The following is an 18,353-nucleotide window of genomic DNA, read 5'->3' on the forward strand; positions in this document are numbered from 1 at the left end:
CAACTCAATAATTCTCTTGTATATGAATTATTAACATGAAAAGACTATATTAGCTGACAAAGACTGTAATTGTGCTGCTGTGCTTTCAGTCTTTATTGGGTGCAATTGCATGTCCTCAATATGATCATTGCAAGCTATAGAGAACAAGTAAAAGTGAAAAAAGCTGAAAACTGACTCACTAAAATTAATCCTTTAAATCAGTATCTAAACATCTATTAAAATCTCCTTAGTTTTAAAGTTGAAGAGCCATATTAGAATTCATGAATAAAAAACTATGTCAAATTAAAGCTCATTTGATTTAATGCCTTCTTGTTATGAAGAAGTGAGCATTTTATGATCCCAATTTTTATCTATTTAAAATATTGATCTGTGCTTCTTCTGAAAGATGTACTTATGTGGCATTAATCAAACTTATCAAAAGAAAAATGTCAAAATAATGTTATTGAGCGATATTTTTAAAAGTGACACTTCAATCTTCACTGATACTAAACAAACAAGTATTTTGACATTACTCATTCAGTAAATAATAATTAAACACTGGTGGCTGGCTCTGTTTGTTAGGTATGGACATGCTGCATCAGGGAGAAGTGTATAAGTGTCACTTTTATACCTTGGGGCCCTTTCATACCTCAGGACCACAGATGTCATCTGCCTTTTCAGCAGGTCCCACTGGGAGCGCTTTAGTGAGGAACCATGATATTTGTTTTTCCTGTTGTCTGGCACTGGACATCAAATGAGAAAGCAGCTGGACCATTCCTTTGCTGTTGGTGTGTGCCTGGGTCAGTAGAAAGTCTGTATAGACACCCACTTCTGTTTGCTTTCTATGGCTTCCAACTTGCCCTTGGTACTTCCACCTTACTTCTCCAAGACAGTGGACTTAGGTGAAATTGGTTTAGGTGTCTCATGAGTTTAAACTCTGCTGTTCGGTCAGGTCAGTGTTTGATTGGGAGTGATTGGTATTCTTTGGTCCATATGTTCAATGCTGATGTCATGTGATGACTTACAGTGAACATATAGCATAGTCTACATGTTGGTCATAGATTGAAGGGAAAAAAATGTGAAAATTGAATTCACAGCTAATTTTCAAAATGCTCTCACGCTTGAAATTTCATTAAATAAAGATTTTGCGAACTTGTGTGTTGATTTGTTTCTTGGAGAAGTTGCTCCTTGGGAAAGTTGGATTTCTTTTTTTCTAATCTTTGATAAAATGTAAAGGGGAAGTAAGATAGTTAATGGGGTATAAAGCAAGTTCTGTGCTTTAGGGAGCTCTTTATTCCCATACTGTATATAGCAATGGAATTGCAGGAAGATTATGAAAACATAATGTAAGTAAAAAGTAAGTGCCAAAAATCAGAATAGAAAGTACTTTTCTTAATAGAAAAACTTACCAGGGACCAAATAAATTAACTTGAAGGCAGCTTAGCTTTTTATTCTGTATCTAACTGAATGTCTCAGCCTAGACTTTACATAAGCATGTTGTACTTACAGAAACAATTAATAGACCCATGTGAGTTACAATTGGAACACTTGCATTATTCTCACAGCTTTCAAAGTGCAATTTGGATAAAATCTCATACTTTAATTTAGCTGTAAATCAGGTGTTACTCTATACAGTTTCAGTTCTTATACAACCTCTTGGGCTGGGATATGTACTATTTAAATTCTGTACTGCAAGGAGTTTAAGTAATTGTAGATGTCATTTATTTCTGGAGCACTCATTCCTGTAGTAGTATAAATACTCAAAATGTGTTTACAAGGAATTAATGTACTAAAATTTAAATCTGATCTGAGCTACCAATAGAGTATAGGAAGTGTTCTCTGTTTTCTAAAACTTCTTTCTCTGCTTATAAGGAGTTTGGGCTTTTTTGGGTAGATCATATAAGAATTTTCACTTGGGTTGATTTAAAGAAAAATGTGCATTATTATGCAGATTCAGTAACATAGGATAATAGGTTGAAAGATTCCAGGCCATATTTTAGTGCACCCCATATGCTGAAAGCCAGGTTACACAGGATTGTGTCAAGTTTTGCATACATGAAAGCATGAACATTCCACAACCCCTTTGGTAACTGGTTCCATTGCTCAATTGTATTCACAGTTAATTAAATTTTTTCTTACTTTTAAATGTAATTTCTTGGTGGGTTTTAATTTTTTTCAATTTTTTTCAATTTTTTTTTTCCAATTTATGCTCAGAGGCTCTTGTCCTGTCAAGGGCACCATGGGGGAGAGTCTGGATTCATCTTTTTGCAATCCACCATCAGGTATTGATTCATAATGGTAAGATCCCTTGTGAGCCCCGAGGTTAAATAATCCAGGCTTCCTCTCTCTGATACATCTCCGTGTGATGATCTGGTGACTTACATGCTTTTGTGTAACTTATTCCAGTCCACTAATACCAAGCCACTTTTGTAGAATGACATGGCATTTAGATGATCCTTCCGAAGTGATATAATTCTCCTTTTTTGCTTGCCTTTTGAAAAGAAGGACACATGAAAGGAAAAATTATAAAAAGCTAACAGTGTTGTAAGAGGAAAAGATAACCTGCCAAAATCATTTCTCCAGTGCTACTCTAGGTAAATATCAGTCACCAATCACATTGAAAACTGTTGTGTGGGGAGGCTGTAGAACTTTCCTCCTTCCCTGGTCCCTTAGCTATCATTAATCAAGGTTTGAATTCTACTAAGATTACCATCTATGGATATCTGGAAACTTATTTCCAAAGCAGATACACTGCACATGTATGCCTTTAAGATTTCTTTTAAAGAAGAAATCAATCAAACCTTGTCATTCTTAAGGTCAATAGCAAAAGTCTTAGCAAACCAGGATTTTCTATTGTCTTCTCCTTTACTGAACCAGCTATTCTCATTAACTACCAGAAACACTGTTTCTTCCTTTCACTTCCCCGAGTGTCCATTCATATACTGCAAATTTTATTGCTGTTAACTGTTAACATCACTAACCTTTCAGTTTACTATTGATATCTTCTGAGTTGCTATCATCCCAGAGTTTCACCACGGGGGTTTCTAGTCCACAGATAGGAAACTGGGAGGAAATTTTTGTCTTTCCCAGAATATGCCCAGATGGGAGCTTGGTAACTGGAGAGCTTATTAAGCTCAATGACAAAGCTGCTTAGCTCCACAGTCAAAGGGGTTGTGGAATTGTAAGGCATCTGGAAATCATTTGTCTTATTTATATCAAGGCTATTTATGGAGTCAGCATTGTGCTGTAGTGCACCCGGATACTGTAGAGTCAGCGTTCCAACATAAAGACTCTCCTAGTAAAATATTTTCAGCTGAATCTACCACCTCATTGCATTGAGATAGAATTATTACAGAAGTGTATTTCATGAACTGTGCAATTCATGGGCAATGAAATTTTAATCCAGCTGCACAGTAATTTTGACAACTGTGAGGATTTCATCTTAACTTTATATCCCTGCCACCTTGAATCCTGGCATATGCCTATGGAGAAAGATCAATTAGATTTCATACTAGCTGACAGGGGAAGACATGAGAATAAGACAAACAAAGTTTTCTAATCGGGAAGTTTAGGGATTAAACCAAACATTTCCAATGTTCTTATCCATTATTCTGTGAAAGAGAAAATGGTATATTTTTCACACAGCTTGAATACACTAATCAGCAGTTTCCTGTTTGAGAATTGCACTAATGAAAATAAATTTCAAGTGACATATTAACTGGAAACATCAGCATGTGTGTCTAAGCCAGACAAATTCATTCAAATTGTAGGCAATGGGAACAAATAGCAGCTGTATCTCCAGCCCTGAATAAATAGATAAATAAATGAAATGGCTAGCGAGGGGTTTCCGAGGTGTTTGTGAGTATCACCTGTTTTCATTCAATGAGATAGCTCTCAAGTCATGGTGTTCTCCAGATGACTTACTGAGCATCAGCAGGTGCCCAAAGCACATCCTCAGTTGTAGCTCGTAGTTGTGTTGTCATGGGCAGAATGACCATTTTTAACAAAGTTAGCAACACATCAGTTTTTAAAATGAATCATGAAACCTGCCCAGATTATACACCTGATTGTGTGACTTTCACCTCAAAGGGAAGGTAAAAAGCTTTTAGAACTCCTATATGGCTTTTATTGACCATGTGCAATTATCATCAGTAACTGTGACTTTTTCCTAGCTCTCCATTTCTCTAGGTATCCACAATTCCACCTCCTTTATCATGCTAATACAGAGTTCAGCCAAGGCCTGGCTGATGTTACACATATGTATATGAGTGGAAGAGCTGTAAATTGTTGATGTACTGACAAACAGCAGTTCTACTGACCCAGCTGCAGAACCAGTTGCTTGCTCTAAGTCAGTAGAGACACAGGGGAAAGCCCAGGGTTAGCATCTCAATCAATATACTGCTGCCTATTCTTGTAGACCAAGAATAACTTGGTCTACAAGATCTTACATATCTTCTTGCCACTGAGAACAGTGGCATCTTCTTTTTCAAATCTAGCAGATTTTTTTCCCTCACTCATCTATTTCCTTTTTTTTTTCTTTTTTTGTTTTTTTTTTTTTTTTTTTTCCCTTTTGAATAGCAGAGTTTTAAGGTGTGGTTGATGCTTTTTGCCAAAGCTATTTTTCATTTCTCTTCTGATCCTAGAAATGTTGGCAAGTTTTTATTTGCATTTTAGGTATGTACATCAAAAATATAAATGTACGTATACATGTAGGTCAGCTTGTGGATACACTGGTGCTTATTGATTATTCCTGATGAAAATTGTAGGGTGTGTCTGGAGCAACTTATTTTAAAAATATTGATTACTTTCTTTTTGGAGGATTTGCCAATCCCTTTTTAAGCTCATTTTTATGTTTGGTCTCCACATTCCACAGGAGTGTGCATTGCAGTTACCCTTCCTTTCTTCCTTTTGATGGAAAACAAATGCTGTTTATTTACTTTAAACTTGCTGTGTGATGATTTTATTGATCATTCACATGTTCCTGTTTCAGAAGAAATAGCAAAAATCATTCCTGGCTTAGTTTCTTCACATCGTTCTATGCTTTATTAACTTCCAACTTTTTTTTTTTTTTTAATGGCATTTTTTGGTGTTTTTTTTTTTTTTTTTTTTTCAGGGGTGTGGGGAGGGGGGTTGTAATTTTTTTTTTTAAACTAAACTATATAGTTTTCCACACATCTGATCACACTTATATTTTGTCTGATTACCATCCCTATCCCTCTTCAAGTTCTTTTGCATAGTCTTTGTATATGCTGATCAGAATTAGGCATATCATAGCTTCTGCAGTATCAGATTGACACTTGTTATTGCTATTTCTTTTAAAACAATTGCAAATGTTCTGTTTGTCCTTCTTTGGTGGAACTTTATATTTTCAAAGGGCTCAGGATGACAAGATATCTTTTCTAATCAATAGAGTAAGTCGTTGTAAATGTTAATATCATTTTTCTATTGTGTGTTATATGCACTTTTCTATATTTAATTTAATCTGCTCTTACTTTTATCTCTGTCTTATCTCTCAGCCCCACAAGTACTGCTTTAAGTCTGTATTTTGATGATCCTGAAAAACTTCTGTCTTCACAAGTCATCTCTTTTCCCAGATCATATATAAAATGTTGATCTGAGCAGGCGCATATATGATCCTCCTGGTAACCTCCTTTCTTCCTCCACAGAGAGCAGTTATATAATTTTACCCTGCAATCATTTATTAAAATAGATTAAATTAAAAGAGGCCTTTCCTTTATCCCCAGACAGCTCATATTTTAAAGTATCGTTAATGGCTTACATTTTAAAATTTTATGAAAACTCAAGTATGGAGCATCTGTTGATTGTTTATAAATGATGTTTAACGGAGTTTTCTCCACACCCTACTTCAAAATTGAAGAAAATAACCCTAGAATATACTTTGTGAATCCATTACTGGACACCTGGATATGTGTCCTGAACAATTTGGAAACGCTGCATCTCTGGAACAATCTCTGTTGCAGAACACTGCTGAGGATTGAATCATCAGTCCCTAGCACAACCCCTTGCAAATTTAGGTATACTGCTGTACATACACTGTGTACATATACTATATGTATACATATACTATATGTTTACATACACTGGTATACATATAGGTATAACAGATTTTTATCTGAAAAACACCTGTCTTTAGGTATGGAAGAAGATGCAATTTGCTCTCTCATTTATTAATAGTGTGGTGCCCTGCCATGAGACAAGCTCAAAACCAATCTTATTACTTGTAGATGGAAAATAATAACTGAGGGATAGCAAAACTTACATCATCTAAAACCATAACTCTGGTGCAGAACTGTGCCCTAAAGTCCTAGTCTCAAAATTACAAAGGACTTGTTTTATATGGGATGCTTTGTGCATGTGCATGATATTCCTGAGAAAACAGAGGGCTGTATTTATGCGTAGTGACAGAGATGTATTATGTTAATGCATTATCAGTTGAAGATCAGGGACTTCTTAGAGCAAGGTCTTGGGGCATTTAATGCTTTCTAAAGATGATCAAATTTTGCAACCAGATGTTTTTGATCCACTAGCATTAGGTTACTCAAATAATGACAGTATTTTAAATTGCATTAGCCGTTGCTCATTTAAGACCTCAATAAAAATGCAAGCATAATAAAAATTGGACAGTCCTCAAGCACTGTCTCATCTTTTAGGGCAGGAATATTTTTTTTTTTGTTTCTCTGTAGGATGCATTGTTGCTGATTAACATGCAATGAGAACAAATGGCTTGCAACTGGTACTAGTGTTTACTTAACTGAGCTCCACAACTGTCCTGCAGTGCTAAGGTGCCAAGCATATGGCAGGCAACTGCTAATTAAGCAAAGCACTTTGATTAATATGTATATTTTCCAATATGCTGCACAATTTACTTTATCTCTACTACCTGAAACAATGGCATTTATTCAGTTTTTCACTATCAGTTTTGCAAACTTTCAGCCTGTTTCATGGACTAGCAATTTCTTTTGTGGTGACGATCCTTCAGAGACAGTTGGGGTTGAATGGTGCTATCTTTCCCTTATGTAAGTTATTCTTAAATCTGGATTTAAAGCCTAAAATCTCAAGATGCTTCTGGTGGATAGGTAAGAAATTCAGAGACATATAAAACCTTCAGTATATATGACCACCTATTCATTAAATCAATATTAGATGCAGTACAAAAAAAACCCAGAAAAACAAAACAGCAACCTGTCTCTAGATTTCCCTCATTTTTAACACAATGGAAATGTCCAGCTTAGAAACCTAGTGGCCATACATGAACTTTGTAATTAATTGAGGGAGAATCACTTCCCTCTTTGATAGTGTCTCAAATGTGAATATACATATAATGACACTGTCGTTGTTTCTCCATCAAGCCAAACACAATATTGTTTGAAATTAGTATGAAATGGAGCTTCTGGGGTATTATAATTTCTAACCTTTGACTTGTGGTCATATAGATACTCTTAAATATACCAGCAGTACTGCTTTTGGAAGCCTACAGTTTGAATACCTGATGATTAAGCTAAAGTACACTCAAGTCACTAGAAATCTTTATTTACTTTTATATGTTTTATGTTTAACTTCCTAAGGTACAAGTCCTTGTAATTTTCCTTTGTAAAATTATGTCGAAAATTTTGGTGCTTCATTGCTGAAAGCCTTGAGTTATAAATTTCTTATACATTATAGTTTTAGCAGATACTGTCTCTTAAAATTAAGTTGCTTTAAGAAACTACCTCCATTTTCATTTCCAACTGAAAGAATACAGTTGCTTCAATAGAAACTTTTTTTGTAGTTGTCGTGGTTTTAAACTAATAACTAAGAAAATTACTTACTTCTTGCTGTGAGATATGGATTAGAACAAGAGCAAAACAGGTATACAACTTAAAAGGGAAAAAAAAGAAAGTTTATTGACAAACCACAATAATAAGAACACCAGAATAAACTTCCAGAAAAACCTTTCCATCCCCTATCTACCCACTATTCCCTTGTTCACATGACAACAGAGACAAAAACTCTGGAACTCTGATGGTTAAAAGTCCCAATTCTTGCTAGTCTTTTCACCAGTCTTTATAGAGAAACAGAAGCTTCTTCCTGTTAATTTATGGAGTTTCTCACAAGAAAACTATTTTTGTTATAGTTTTCTATTGCCCTAATGTTAGCTGCTCAGAGCTGCTATTATTAGAGTTCACTCCTCCCATTTTCACATCACTCTGAAGTATGTATGGGCCATGAGTCTAGAGATAGCATTTTTAAGGATAAGTTATTCAAAGGCAAAAAAAGTCTTCTTCATCTGTTTCTGTGAGCTTCACCAGAAAACAGTTTTCTCATTGCCTCTCAGGGCTTCAAATCTCACAACAGTTTTCTCATTGCCTCTCAAGGCTTTTAATCTCCCAGCACTTCACTATACTATAATTACTCTTTACTCAAATTTACACTTTGAACACTATTCCTCTCTAGATCCTATATCATGAATTAAAGGAGTTCTTTTCAGGACTTCATTGTCCATCTCCATAGTTCTAACAGGGAGATATTTCAGCTTAATTAAAGCATCTTCTTAATTCTCTACCTTTCCTGAAGCTTCTTTTCTCTCCTGTCACTGGTAGTTTATAAAGTCTCTTTTCATGTTGATCTCTCTCTCTCTCTCTCTCTGGATAAAAAGATTAATCCGCAAGTCTCATCTGGGTAATGAAAGAGTTAACATCTTGCCCAGGCTTTTGTAGATGGTTCGGAGATCTCTGCCGAACAGGAGCTGGAGCCGTCTGCGATGGAAAGTTCCTCATGGCTGCTCTGGAGCGTGTAGTCGCTGCTCCAACCCGCTGCAAGTTTCTTCACTGGGCAGTTTCTAGTGAATGTAGTTACAGCAAAACCTGCAGCCGAGCCAGAGATCAGCTCGGCCCGGCCCGGGGAAAACCTTCCCCAGGCCACCCCCCCATCTCCCGGCCGGGAGACGGGGCAGGCCCGGCCCCATCCCCGTCCGGCCGCATGGCCTGGGCAGGGAACGGGAGGCCTGGAGCTCCGCCACCCTTCACAGCTAGGAAACAAAGAGAACCCAGAGAGCTCTGCTTTTACATTTTAAGGTAGGGTTCACAAGTTGATCCCACTTTTCAATGGCCTAAACTGCTGTCAATTCCCAGCAATGACCGATAATTGGTCAGGAGAAAAGACTCCAAGCACTTCCCAGCAACTCCAACTCCCTTAAAGGTAAAGTAACTCCATGACAGTAGTCCACTTAAAAAAAGGAATAGAGAATCAGATATCACTCAAAATGAATGCTTGAATGAAAACAACAGTTTTATTACTTTTTAATTTTTATTCTTTAAGCTGTGAAAAATCTCAAAGAATATCTTGATTTTACTTATTGCCTGTTCTTGCATGTGGAAATTAATCAGGAAAAAGATATAAAAATCCCATTAAGCAAGGCTGTGAATAGTGTTGAAAAGGCAATTTCAGCTGGGTAGCAGGAATGCTGACAAATGCCATACCTTCTTAAAAAAACCTAATATGTCCTAATATGGTTTTGTTTGACTTTGTTGGGCTGGGGAAAAAAAGTATTAAAATACATTAAAAAAATCCAAAAACCTTCTGAGAGAAACAGACTAGTAAAATGGCAGGTAGGACAGGAAGAAACCAGACTTTTTTTAACCATAAGAAAGCTTTTAAAAGATCCAGGCTTAAACCATTGTGAATGCATATGAAGCATACGACAATATTTAGTCTCAATGAAATTTAGGAGTCAGTAGGGATTCCATCTTATGTGGAGACAAGTCCATGTGTTTGTTTCTGTCGTGCCCCTCATTTTGTGAACTGTAACTTTTTTGTTCCCAAATATAGGTTTTTTTTTTTGGTTTTGGATTTTTGTTATAGATGTTAACCACTATTCCATATAAAGTCCATTCTTGCACAGACAGCAGGTGAAAGCAATAATTTTAATTTTCAATGAAGAAGTGTGATTCATACAGTAACCTTGGCTGGAGAAAGCATTAAATTTATATTTTTTATTTGCATAAAGTTATTAAAAAAGAAAAGGAATACAGTGATTGTCATTATGTTTGAAGTTTTTTCTTCTATTGAACTACCTACGTCTATTTCCTGGGTGAGTTTTGGATGTTTGCAGGTTGGTGGGGAGAAGTGGCTGACTATGCAATACTACAAACTCATCCTTTAGCTTACCCAAGAACATGTGAGGAGACTATGTAAACAGAATACATAGACTGGATTTCATTCGATGTTAGTATTAATCTTCTGAAAGCAAGTTGAGTACATTTAGTCTTTACATGTAGTTTACAATACAGTAAGCATTTAGTTTACAATAAAGATTGCAGACCAGATTATTTTCTATGTATCTCAGAAAATCTGTATGGAACTCAGGGTTTGGTGCATCCTACAATGAAAGACTATTAACAGGATACCTTTTTTTTTTCTCACACAAGACACAACAATCCGAACTTAATAAACTACAATCATATTGAAAATACGACAGTTAAGGTTATAGAATGTGGGTGTCAATAAAAACCCTGACAGAAAGCCATGGGAAAAATTCTCCCAGTTGTGAAGAGTAAGGCATTTCCCCCTGTTTGGTTCTATGCAAATGTTACTAGAAAGTTCTTCATTTCCCCTATTGTTATTGGTCTATGTTTGGTGCATTATTTTACATATTCCTAATCACCCTTCCCTATTGGACCCTTACCCTCATATTCTGCCCCTACCTTAGTTTATATAAGTTACTGACCCTCACCTTTTTAGTGCACCCCCTATATGTTGTTTGGATTATATTTGTTGTTTTCATCATTACACTATTACTTTTTGGGTCACTAAATCGTGTCCCTCCTTCTTTTATTTTGCCCCATCATCCCTGATGGGTCCAGTCTCAAGGTCACAGATCCTCCACTGCAACCAGTGGTGCCCAAACAGGGACCCTCATATTGAAGAACTTGTCAGAATCATGTCAGCAGGGGAAACTGACTGGTAGGCCAACCCTTTCCAGAGTGTGAAGTTGGAGAAAAAGTCAGGGCCTGACAACATTCCTCAGATGACTCTCGGAAGAGCAGTTAATCGTCCTGAGGAGATCTGAAGCGAAGGCAGGTAAGAGGAGAGGGGGTAGTCCACCCATCATCCCTACATTCGATACCCTAACCTAAGCCTCATGATGGGCATGAAATTATTGACTGTAGGGAAGGACATTTATCACCAGTTTAAGTTGAAATTGGTGTCTCAGGGAAGGAAATTTGAAAAGCATGAGTTAAAAAGTATCATTAAATGGGCCTTCAAAAATTTTCCAGACATTACTGTGCCCAGTGCTGTTACTTTTTGTTTTGGGACTCAGTAGGCAAGAAACTGTATAATTTGGCAACCAAAAGACACTGATTTGCTTAAGAGCTCCCCATCTTTCAACTTATCATGGAGATATAAAAATTGGAAGAGAAGGACAGGGAGAAAAAATCAACTAATTTGGAAATGCCTGAGACTGCCAACCCTTCTTCCCGTTCCCCTCTTTTCTTTAACTACCCTGGAGGTAGATACAGGGTCGAAGTTGTGAATGCATATACCCATGGTTGGTTCGGAGAAAATAATGGTTCGGCCGACGGATCCGTCACCCTATGTCCACCTCCACCTCAGGCCCAAGATGGCAATGCACAGGCCATCCTGGATCCCTTCTGTTCCATTCTGCCCAGACCTTCATGTTCTTCTCATCCCTCCTCTTTAATTAACACCAAGCGGTCCACCATCATGAGTTCTAATTGCTGTCTGAGTAATTACCACCATTTTAAGCACTACAGCCATTTAAAAAATCTACTAACTCCAAACCTTCCAGTCAACTTGTCTGAGAGATCCCTCCTCCAATTCTGCCCTATCTACCCTGCGGCTCACCCCATCCATCTCGGGTCACTCCTCCCCTGACACCATCAGGTTATCAGGCCATACCCCTTCTGAGCAGGCTGGAACCCTGCCCAACTGGGTTACACAAGGGCCTGCCTCCAAGATGGCAGGTCACTGGCACTGAGGCCTATTCTGAGGGCTACCCTAAAGCGAAGGGGCCACAAGGAAATATTTGCAGTGCGGACTGATTCCTCCTTTTACTTCTCCTCTTCCTCCTTGTGATTGGAGGAAGACCTTCGGGCACCAAGTCCCAACTAAGATCCATGGGAAAAGATGAGGAAGGCAGTGAAGGAGGGAGAGTGGGAGTTAGTCTCCAAGCTCAGAGTGATGCCTGTTGTCTACGCAAGGCGGGGTGCTAAGCCTCCATGGGAGCCTTTGGCTTTTGGGGAAATAAAGGAGCTGTGCAAAGCCATGCGAGAACATGGGAGAGACTCGCCATACTTTGGCAATTTGATACAGACCACCCTCACTGCACATGTGCTAACACCCCATGATATGTGCTACTTAATGACCACTTTTTTTGTCCTCTACGGAGTATTCCCTATGGGAACCAGCCTGGAAGCACTTGTTGAACCACCTCTTGAGAGACTATGCCAGGGACCAGGTGAGGGCCACACTAACTATAGAACATCTGGCGGGAGAAGGGGCACACACCGACCCAGACCAGCAGGTGGAAAACCTCTCTAGGCCCATCTTTAATGACATCAAGGACGTGGCTAGCAAGGCACTTGCCCAGGTCCCACAGGGCAGTAAACCAAACCTGGACTTTGTGATATCAGACAAGGCATGGATGAGCCTTATATAAAATTTTTAGATAGATTGAAACTGGCATTAGACAAAGAAATTGTTCTGGATCAAGCATGGGAGAAATTATTAAAAAGGCTAGCAGGGGAAAATGTTAATCTACAATGTAAAAAGGTATTATGTGTGCTTCCACCTGAGCCTGAGCTGACCATCGATCACTCAGATGATAGATGCATGTAATCGCTTAGCCATTCCCAGGCATGCCACTGTGCTGCAGGCACAGGTCCTCACTGAAGCTGTAACAGCCCAGGAGGACAGAAAACAAGAAGAGCAAGTTGCTGCAGTACAAACACAGCTTCTGACAAACACTCTAGCAGCTTTTAAGGATACTATCAAAAGCCAGCAGAACAGGAGAGCAGTGGCAGGGAAGGACACTTTGCAAAATACTGCCAAAAGCCAAGATGGGGAATAGCTGTGAGAAATTCAGCCATGGACAACCAGAACTCACCTGCACCCTGAGACATCTTGGCAAGGACATCACATTCACTGGACTCATCAATACTGGAGTGGACATGATGGAAATTTCCCAATCCTACTGGCCTCTGGAATGGACTCTTGCACCATCCCTAGATGTCTTATCTGGTATCAGTGGTCAAAATTACAGTTTCTGAAGTTTGCACCCTGTCATCTTTGAGGAACCTGAGGTTTGTGTTGGTACCACCAAACCATTCATGGTGAAAGCGAAGGTAATGCTTTGGGGGAGGGATATCTTATCCTAATGGGACTCAAAGCTGGAAACAAATTTTTAATGTGGGCTACTGATGGACACAACACCCTAAAACTGACTTGGACACCAAACAAACCTGTGTGGGTTGATCAGTGGCCCTTACCTTCAGAAAAATCGGTCGTGCTAGAATAATTAGTGCAAGAACAGTTGGACAAAGGCGACCTTGTCCCAACCACTAGCCCTTGGAATACACCGATTTTTGTAATCAAAAAGCCCCATAGTGAAAAATGACATCTCCTGCAAGATCATAGGAGAATAACTGATGCCATTGAGGAAATGGGATCCCTACAGCTTGGCCTACCTTCCCCTGTAATGATACCAAAAAATTGGAAACTAACCATCATTGATTTAAAGGACCATTTCTTCAACATACTGTTATACCTGGACAACACACCAAGATTTGTCTTCTCCATACCATCAATTAACAGTCAGGCTCCCCTAAAGAGATACCACTGGACAGTAATTCCGCAAGGTATGAAGAACTCACCCATTATCTGCCAGTGGTATGTAGCCAAAGTCCTTTCCCCTGTCCATTGAAAACACCTGCACCCAATACACAATGCTACATTACATAGATGACATCCTTATAGCCATGGAGGATGACTCCTCTTTAAAACCCACCTCAGATAAAGTCATCTCAACTGTGTGGGATGCTGGATTCCTTGTAGCTGAGAAAAAGATACAACAACTTCCTCCATGGAAGTACCTCAGATAAAAAATTACTGAACAGACTATGACACTTCAAGTAATCCAATTTGAGACAATCCAAAAATACTCAATGACATGCAGCAGCTCTTGGGCACCATTAACTGGATCAGACCCTTGTTGGGAATTACAAATCAATTGGCCCCATTATCTGATTTACAAAAAGGAGATACGGCTCTAAATTCACCAAGGAAATTGACTGAAGAAGCCCCAAGATTCCCTGCACAAAGTATCAACAGCCATCCAATCACAAGCTCATAGTTTTAACCCTGATTTACCCTTTTTGTTTGCCATTTTAGGAGAAAATCCTTACCTTTATGGCCTTATTTTCCAGTGGGATCTAACAATGCCAGTCCCTTTGCTAATTTTGGAATGGGTTTTTCTATCATACCAAATGGGTGAAGCAATAACTACTTATCCTGAGATTATATCCCAACTAACCATGAAGGCTAGATCATGGTTCTTTCCCTTTTGGGGAGAGATTTTTCAATTATATTCCTATCTGCTACTTCTAATCATTTACAATGGTTACTGCAACAATCTGAGTATTTTCAGTTTGCTTTGGTAAGCTTCCTATGTCAGATTTCTGCTCATTATCCCAAGCATAAGTTAGTACATTCTTCCTTCAAGTTAATTTTGTAACCTTCAAGAAGTCATACCCTACTTGATGCAATTACCTTTTTTACAAATGGCTCAGGGAAGTCTGAAAAGTCAGTAATCATATAGTGGAGTATGAGCACAAAACAATGGGAATTGGACCTAGAAAAAGTGGAAGGCTCACCACAAATTGTGTAACTTCCAGCCATTGTCTGTGCTTTTTCCAAATTTACATTCCCTTTTAACTTGGTTACTGATTCTTTTTATGTTGCAGGGATAGTGGAGAGAGTGGAAGGATTGTTGCTCCTAACAGTTTCCAATGATAAGTTATATAATTTACTTAAGAAGTTAATTTACCTCCTTTCCTTAAGTTGGGAACCTTATTTTCCTTATTTTATAACATGTATTTGGTCTTATACCTCTTTCCCAGGATTCATGGCAGAATGCACACGCAGACCACCTAACAATGGCAATACAAACAACACTGCCAAATTTCCTGGAACAAGCCTGCCTAAGTCATTCCTTTTTTCCATCAAAACACCCCTGCTGTCATGAAAATGTTCAACATCATAAAAGATCAAGCAAAGATGATTATACACTCCTGCCCCGATTGCCAAAAGCAAATAATACCGTCACTTAGAGGCAGGGTTAAATCACCAAGAATTAAACAGTCTACAGATTTAGCAATCAGATGTGACACATCATTATCAATCATTTGGGAAATTTAAGTATATGCATCTAACAATTGACACTTTTTCAGGAGCCATTTTCACATTAGCCCATAATGGAGTGAAGGCCAGGGATGTAATAAAGTGCTTCCTCCAAGCCTTTTCATCCCAAGGCATCGCCCAAGAAATCAAAACAGACAATGGTCCAGGATACATTTCTCAGAGGGCGTAAGAATCTTTTAGCCTACAGGGAATAAAACACACTACAGGGATATCTCACTTCTCCATGGGCCAGTCTATAATCAAAAGAACCCACAGATCTCTAAAAGATATCTTAGAAAAACAAGAAGTGGGAGCAGAGGTCCTGTCTATGGTTGAGAGGTTGTGTAAGGCTATTTATGTTTTTAATTTTTTAAATAATTAATTTATGGAAAATGTTCCACCAATCCATAGACGTTTTTCTAACATGACTCAGGCAAAATTAAAGGAAAGACCACCAATGTCAATAAAGGACCCTGCAACTGGGCAAGTTTCAGGGCCTTTTCCTCTTATCACCTGTGGAATGGTATTTGCTTGTGTGTGTCCACAGGTGCAGGACCCAGGTGGATCCCCACCAAAAATATCAAACCTCATTTGTAGCTGCTGAGGGAGTTTGCGCCACCATTAGAAGCCAGCAGAGGACCTGGTGAAGGAAAAGGATACCCATCCATGACCCCAGGAGGACTCCTGTGTGTCATTATCCTGGTCTGCACCAGGATAATGACACACCTCGTGAAGACCTGGGAAGTCTCGCAGCTGAAAAGAAACATATGGGTAATCTTGGCCAACATAACAAAGCAGGAAATGCTGTGTCTATCAGTGGCTACTCCAAACAACCCCTTTTCTACCTGTTTAGTGGGATCGCTGGTGGATGAGTGACCATTAAATGAGGATGCCATCCGTAAGCTCTGCCCTCACAATAAATGGATCCGCAACCCTGTGGATAACTGGGATTACTGGATCTGGAGCCTACTGCATGCATCATTAGAACCCCAAGAATTGGGAATTTTGGGTTCTGTGAAAATGGATTTCTGTGTTAAATTCCACTATGTTAACAAAGCAGAAGCGATCAAAAAAATTTACAGTGGTATGGACATCCAATGGGTAGAGGAAGAGCAAAATACATGGTGGGATGTTTCCCCACGTAGTTCAGCCTATAAAAATGAAAGCATGTGGTGTAATTACACCTCATGCATCTTATCTTGGTCCAGTGATTCCCCATTGCAGTTGCCATCCAGAACATTCCTTATTTGTGGGGACAGAGCATGGCCTGCCATCCCATTCTGTATTAAGGGTGGACTATGTAGCTTGGGGAGACTTACTCTGCTAACACCCAGTCTCGCTATGATTTGAGATAAAAAGGCCAGACAAAAAAGATTCACTCCCCAATTCGAAGCCCATTGCAATGACAAAATCACCTTTTGGAATTTGGGACAAAGAATAGCAGCTTCCACATTCATACCTTGGGGTGCTGTGACAAGGGCATTGATATGGACAGACTTGGGTGTTGGTTGAGTAAGCAATCCAGTGCTACCTCTGTAGCACTGAGTGAGCTGCTGACAGACCGTAGACTGTGTTAGGCATGCCACCCTACAGAACAGGGCTGCCACAGACTTCCTGCTGTTGACCCATGGACACGACTGTGAGAACTTCAAGCATATGTACTGCATGAACCTTTCTGACCACAGCAAGTCCATCCATCACAGCATAAAAACACTCACAGAGGGGGTCAAGAACCTCCAGAAGGAAACCAGATCAGCCTGGATAAATGGACTTTTCAAAAATTGGGGTATGCTCGGCTGGGTAACTTTGTTAATTAAGACAAGTTTGCTGGTTCTGTTGTCAGTAATTGTTATGATAAATATTGTTATGATAGTGTGTTTGCTAAATTGCTTGTCAAAAGTCTTTAGGAACTCCTTCCATGCATTGTTCCTAGCCCAGAATGAAGGAGAGGAGGAGATAGGTTTGGCTGAGACCACCCCACCAGCCTATGAGGACAATTTTGGTCTGAGGGCATGGGAAACAGGGGTCTAAGTTCTGTTAACATTCGCTCTATTGTATTTCATGTTGTTATTTGATATATTAATGTTTAGTGTTAAAGACTGTTCTAATTTTTAGAAAAACAAAAAGGCAGAGATGTTGGGGTCAACAAAAGCCCTGACAGAAGGCCATGGGAAAAATTCTCCCAGTTGTGAAGAGTAAGGAATTACCCACATTGCCCCATCTGGTTCTATGCAAATGTTACTAGAAAGTTCTTAATTTCCCCTATTGGTGCATTGTTTTACATATTCCTAATCACCCTTCCCTATTGGTCCCTTACCCTCAGACTCTTCCTCTACCTTAGTTAGTTACTTCCTCTACCTATAAGTTACTGTATCACACTGACACTAGCCTTTTTAGTGCTCCCCCTATATATTGTTTGGATTATATGTTTGTTGTTTTCATCATTAAACTATTACTTTTTGGGTCACTAAATTGTGCCTATCCTTCTTTTATTTCTCCATATCATCCCCAGGTGGCCTGGTCTTGAGGTTGCAGATCCTCCATCATGACAGTAAATAATTTATTAATGACATCATGTAGCAGGTACCTTTCAGTTTTGTGTCATATTAATTGCATGTGCTTTTTCTGACAATGTTTATGATTTCTTCCTGTTGGTGAGGATCAGACTAGGTTATAATGGTGTCTCTTTCTGTCCTTAAGATATATAAATCTGTCAATCCCTTTATGCTCTAGTCATATATGATCTAGGGTTTCTGCTGAGTGGAAGTGCTTAGAGCACAGCCAAATGTCTTTTAGGTGATTTAAAGGAAAATGAGAAATTTCATCAAAAGCTGTCAAGGGACCTTTATGGCTTTGGTGTCACAGGATTGAATTGTGAGAACTTTTGTGCTTATTGTGTGCATTCAAAATCTTCTAATCTTTCAGGAAGCCTCTCAGCATTGGTTTCCCTTTAGAGC

General features: G+C 38.9%; 1 long non-coding RNA gene across 2 annotated transcripts in view; it reads left to right on the plus strand.

Annotated features, from left to right (window-relative positions):
* LOC111925420 (uncharacterized) overlaps positions 1 to 17,868 on the plus strand; it is a 42,043-nt gene extending 24,175 nt beyond the window's left edge. The window contains exons 4-8 of one of the 2 annotated variants that reach the window (XR_015289096.1): positions 661 to 779; positions 10,842 to 11,058; positions 11,493 to 13,856; positions 14,961 to 15,012; positions 15,944 to 17,868. This is a non-coding gene — a long non-coding RNA (uncharacterized LOC111925420). The remainder of the gene's footprint in view (positions 1 to 660; positions 780 to 10,841; positions 11,059 to 11,492; positions 13,857 to 14,960; positions 15,013 to 15,943) is intronic. The other variant, XR_015289097.1, reaches the window with a different exon arrangement.
* The last annotated feature ends 485 nt before the right edge of the window (positions 17,869 to 18,353 follow it).

This window comes from Cyanistes caeruleus, chromosome 1, assembly GCF_971803275.1.
Source record: "Cyanistes caeruleus chromosome 1, bCyaCae1.hap1.1, whole genome shotgun sequence".
Classification (NCBI taxonomy): domain Eukaryota; kingdom Metazoa; phylum Chordata; class Aves; order Passeriformes; family Paridae; genus Cyanistes; species Cyanistes caeruleus.